The sequence below is a fragment of the Dromiciops gliroides genome, chromosome 4, assembly GCF_019393635.1.
Source record: "Dromiciops gliroides isolate mDroGli1 chromosome 4, mDroGli1.pri, whole genome shotgun sequence".
In the NCBI taxonomy this organism is placed as follows: Eukaryota; Metazoa; Chordata; class Mammalia; order Microbiotheria; family Microbiotheriidae; genus Dromiciops; species Dromiciops gliroides.
The window spans coordinates 170,278,317-170,284,125 of record NC_057864.1 but is presented as its reverse complement, the minus strand read 5'-3'; the positions used below and the strand labels follow the sequence as shown (position 1 = coordinate 170,284,125).

Sequence of the window (5,809 nt, the reverse complement as noted above, 5' to 3'; positions counted from 1 at the left end):
CATCTTGGCTCCGCCCTGAAGGGGAATTAAAAAAAATTTGGGGGGGGGCAGCTAAGTGGTGCAGTAGATAAAGCACCAGCCCTGGAGTCAGGAGGACCTGAGTTCAAATCTGGTCTCAAGACACTTGACACTAGCAGTATGACCCTAGGCAAGTCACTTAACCCCCATTGCCTTGCAAAAACCAAAACCAAAAAAAAACAACAACCCCCCCCCCCCAAAACAACCAACAATAAGAAAAGCAGTCTTGCTCCTAAATCTTTGTATTTTAATGGGATTGGCTATTATTGTGGTATGCAGTGATTGTAAGATCTTCAGGATATTGACTTTCAGACTTCTTGTTCATCATTCACTCATATCTGACTCTGTGACCCCCGGATCATTCTGTCCATGGAGTTTTCTTGGCAAAGATATCGAAGGGGTTTGCCATTTCCTTCTCCAGTAGATTAAGGCAAACGGAGGTTAAGTGACTTGCCTAGTATCACACAGCTAGTAAGTGTCTGAGGCCAAATTTGAACTAGGGTCTTCCTGACTCTAGGTCCAGTCAGTATTCACTGAGCTATCTAGTTGCCTTCATTAAGACTTCATGGGGTTGTAATTTACTCCCCTTCCCCACCTCCATTCACCTTAAGAATTTCATGAGTTGATAACAGCTTAGGGAAAAAACTGTCACCTGGTAACCAAGTCAACTTCATTTAATTAAATTGGTCCTTGGACACTAGATACCCAGTGAACTCAGTCTTTCCAGTTCAGTACAGTGATTGCCAGACTTTGGAGGCAGGACAACCAGAGTTCAAATCTAGCCTCAGACCCTGGCAAACCACTTATTGGGCCTGTCACTTGACCTTTGCCCACTTTAGTGTCCTCATTTGTAAAGTAGGAGTAATAATAGTTGTGGGGATCAAATGATGACATTTGCAGACCTTTAAATGCTAGCTGATATTAGTCCAGCTTGGTAGGTTGGACCTGCCCAAACAAGGATTGATTGGTCCTGGGCCCTCTTTTTTTTTCCTTTATGTTCTCACTTGGTGATCTCATCAGTTACTGAAGCCCACATATTCAAGTAATATTTCTATGCAGTTTATTCCCAGATCTCGATATCCAGCTCTAACCTCTCCCCTGAGCTTCAGTTGCCCAGTGGATCTCTTGATCTAGAAGACCTTGTAGGCACCACAGACTCAACATGGCTAAAAAAGACCATGTTTCTCTCCCCACATTTCCTCCCAGCTTCGTTATTTCTGTCAAGAGTACCACCATCCTTCTGGCCACCCAGGATTGTAACCTTAGTGTCATCCTGGTCATTTCTCTCACTCATCCCCCATATCCAGTCTGTTACCAAGACTTGTCATTTCTACCTTCATAAGATCTCTCAGATACAAATTTTCTCTACCACCCTGGGGCAAGGGGTCATTACCTTGTGTCTTATAATAGCCTGCCAGTCTCTCTTCCTTGTCCAGTCCCATCTCCATGAAGTTGCCAAAGTGATTTTCCTAAAGCATAGTTCTGACCACATCCCATCCCCCCCCCCAACACCATCCCCATGTCCCCTACTACTCCGTATTGTTTCTAGAATCAAATATAAAATCTCCCATTTGGCACTTAATGTCCTTCACAGTGTGAGCCCTTCCTTCCCTTTCCAGTCTTATACTTTACTCCCCTTTATGTGCTTCATGTGAAGTTACATTGAAAAGGACACTGAACTCGACCTATGCACCAGCTTGTCCCTTATGCCTGGAATGCTCTCTCTCCTCACCTCTGCCTCCTGACTTCCTTCAAAACTCATCTGAAATCCTGTTTTCTGTAGTAGGTTTTTCCCTGTCTCTTTCCTACCCTCATCCCCCTCCTTATGTCTTCCTTCTGAGATTAATTAACATTTACACTGTACATGTCTTGTTTGTACCTAGTTATTCCCCATTAGAATGTGAGCTCTTTGAGGGCAGGGACTTTATTGGGGTGGGAGTTGTGGTGTAGGAGAGGCGGGGATGGTTGTGGCTTTCTTTGTGACTCCAGTGCTTAGCACAGTACATGATGACATAGTAAGCACCTAGTAATTTTTTGCGGGGGGGGGGGGGGGGGGGGGGGGGGGGGCGGCGCGGCGGCCGGGGATTACTATTGTCTTCTGTTGGCATAATTCTTGAGGATTAGGGCCACATCTTCCAGGATGAAGCACTAGAATAGAATTTTAAGAGAGGAGGAGCTTTGCAGTCTCACTAGTACGAGTCAGCTAAGCGTCAGGAAAGTGGGTCTTTCCTTGCCTCACTTCATACTTGCCTCTCTCCTTCCTCCCCCAGCAGATTCCACATTCTCTGTTCTCTGTCCCCTACCCTAGGGTACCGACTTTCTCCCCAGAAATTCCCCAAATCTGGTGAAATCTAAACTTTTGATGAGGCTTTACTCTACAAAGACCCAAAGATTATGAATGCCTTACAAGCCTAGCCCCAACCCTTTCCTTACTTCTCAGTTTGCAGGCTGATTTCTGCCAGATCCTGGATGATGGAAGACATGACTTTAAAAAGAATATTTGATAAAGACTTTTTATATTGGATAATATACTAATGATACCTATAAGTCTTCTTTGTCTGATGAGATTTTGGTTTCACACAAGGGAGATCTTGTTTGGGGGCTTGACTGTACTTAATCTATTCAATTATAGCTGGGTAGAATCCCTTAGAAGTCTAAGAACTTAGTCATCTTACCTTCTTTTTTTTTTAACTAACATTTTATAAATTCTTTTTTTTTTTTTTTTTTTGCGGGGCAATGGGGTTAAGTGACTTGCCAGGGTCACACAGCTAGTAAGTGTCAAGTGTCTGAGGCTGGATTTGAACTCAGGTACTCCTGAATCCAAGGCCGATGCTTTATCCACTGCGCCACCTAGCTGCCCCTGTAAATTCTGATAGAGACAACAAGGGCCTCTTTTGGGTATTAGGAGGACCTGGGTTTATGCTCCACCTCTGAGTTATTCTGGCTGTGTGGCCCCCCAAACAGCTCTAAGGACTGTAAGTTGCTGAGTGGATGCTTATCTACATGGATGGAGGGTCTTTGCTCATTGGGGAGAGTTCCTTTAGCACTAAAAACACCTCTACCCCAAGGACCATAGACAACCCTCCTTCATAAGAAAGGGATATTCAGTCAAAACATTCCTTTACTGTCATTGCATCTGGTTGCTTTGCTACCACAAAAGAACTGCCATGAATATTATGGTATGTCTTAGACCTTTGAATTTCTGTCCTTAACCTCTATGCTTCCCTACTCCTTTCCTTGGAAGACTGAAGAGCAGGCAAACATTAAGAAACCAGTTTTCTTAATGTCTCCCTCGAGAGGTCTTATTTTTAACTTATTTCAACTTCATTTTAGAAGGCAGATTGGCATTGAAAACCCAGATGAGAACTGGGCTCTTTGAATTTTGAATTGACTGGGCTTGTTTCAGCTATTAGTGTGAATAATGGAGTTGACTACAAGCTAATCTCTCCGGATCCTGGAGAAGAGGACATGAGGAAAGTTGTCTAAGGGGGATGGACCAAGCCGTTATCACATACTGCCCATGGGGAATATAGACGGTTGCTGGCCATGCCTGAGGAAGTTCATAGTGGAGACAGAACATGCATATCTGACCCTGTAAGTGGTGTGCTATGTGGAGTAGAGGCATTCAATGCTAAGGAAGAGTTCGGACAGTCACTTGAGTGATGGCAAAGCAAAGCTGGCCAGTTAACCAGCAGCCTCAGGAACGGAAGTTCCTGGAGCACAAGATCTCTGTTTGCATGTATCTCTCTCTCAGCTTTGGTACTTAGTTCTCATTTTATTTATGGGTTCTTGGAAGCATATACATACACTTAGATCTTACCTGTGTAAAAAAACCCAATCAAACAAAAAACCCCATCTCTGTCCCTTTTCACCTGAAGAGGAGTCTCTATTCTCTGCTTCTACTTTGTCTCCACTTTTCAGTGTCTCACACTCAGAGTTAGTATTAATTAGCCTTTCACTCTACAGAAAAGTTCTCTCTCCAGACAATGATGCTTTTCTGGGTCCTCATCTTCTTTGATCTCTGCAGTTTATTACAGACTCCTTCATCCTAGGGCATCTCTCTTCTGGTTTTCTTCCTGTCTCTCTGTTCCTTTCAGTCTCCTTTATTGACCATCATATGGCTCCTGACCCCTAAGTGTAAGGAATCCAGAAGGCTCTTTTCTCCCTCTGTTCTCTCCCTTGGTGATGTCATCAGCTTCTATGGGTTCAAGTAGCACCACATGAATGGCTCCATGGTTTTGATTATCACTACACACATGACTTCCAAATCTAGATATCTATCTCCATCTTTTCCTGGATTCGTAGGCGTCCCACCCAGCATCCCAACTGAAAACCCTTCTCCCAAACATATTATTCACCTAGCACTACTAGTCTCTCAGACATCCAGATTCATAACCTCAACTCTTTACCTTCATATGCCATCAGTTGCTTTGTCCTATATATATATGGCTGCCAAAATCCTCGTAGGTCACAGATCTGACCATGTTACCATGCTTAAAAGGCCACCTGTTGTGTCTAGAAAAAACCTGAAATTCCTTACTCTGGCCCTTAGGGCCCTTAACATCCTTATTTTGCCTCCCCCGATTAAAACTACTCTGCATTCCGAGCATCCAGGGTTGCTGGCTGTTGTCTGAACTCCTCACGAATTTGCGTGTCATCCTTGAGCAAGGGCCATGCTAATCTTCTCTGTATCGTTCCAATTTTAGTATATGTGCTGCCAAAACGAGCACTGTTGTCTGAACTCTTAGTACCAATTCTTTGAGCATTTGCATAGGCCTAGAAAATGTATAAGCCTCCCAGAATCCTCTTCCTTCCAGCTCAGGTGCTGCTTCTCTGATATATCTTTTCTTTTGTCCTCCTCTTCCTCTTGCTTCCAGCTATAATAGTATTCTTTCTTTACTTAAATTCCTTATTCAAGTTCCTGGAACACTGTCAAGATCTTGTCTTGGGTCCCCATCGTTCTTGACATTTTTTGCATTTAACTTCTTTGTACATGCTGTAGTCTTTCTCCTTTGAAAGTGGGGATTGTTTGATCTTTCTCTTCATTTTCCTAATGCCTGAAACATAGCGGGTGCTAATAAATGTGTTGACTTGAGCCAAGTTTTTGTATGGGGAAGTTAGTGTCAGTTGTGATGAGATTAGGGTACAAGTTAGAGTTGTAGAGGAATTTCTGAATGGAATGTACATTGAGTAGGAATGTGATTGTAAGTGATGTTTATATAGTGGTTGAAGGTTTACAAAACACTCCACCACTTTGATTCTTACAACTCCAGGTAGCCCCAATTGGCAGCTGAGGAAAACAAAAGCTGAAATGTTAAAAGCCTTGTCCGTGCTTTCCCAGTTAGTAAGTATCCAGTGTGGGATTTGGAAGCCAGTTCTCCTGATTCCATGGTCAGAACTATATTTACTATATCATGAAGGTACTTTAATAGCCAGAATTGCCAGAAGAGACAGTATCTGGACCCCTGCAGATTTTATATCTGGCCACTGATTTGAATTGAGGTATCTGTTTGAATGGCAGGTTGGCATCAGAGTTGTGATGAGATTCGGATTTCAGTCATCATTGTCAAGGAATCTCTGACTGGAATGTCCATTGGACAGGAAGATTGAATAATAACTGCCATTGTTAACAGTGCTCATTGAGTAACTGATACCGGATTTCTCCCCTCTGCGTTTATGCTGTAGTAGGAGGCTAGAAATAGCAAGTAGGTAATGTGAAAAGTTTTTGTTTGGCTAGATAACTGACCTCCTTCTGAACTTGTGCTACTTTCTCATTTTCTATAGGTGTAAC

General features: G+C 43.1%; 1 non-coding gene across 1 annotated transcript; it reads right to left on the bottom strand.

Moving 5' to 3' along the window:
• Window positions 1-4,641: 4,641 nt before the first annotated feature.
• On the bottom strand, window positions 4,642-4,748 carry LOC122726940. Its single transcript, XR_006352931.1, has one exon. It is a non-coding gene; the product is annotated as a U6 spliceosomal RNA (small nuclear RNA).
• Between the last annotated feature and the right edge of the window lie 1,061 nt (window positions 4,749-5,809).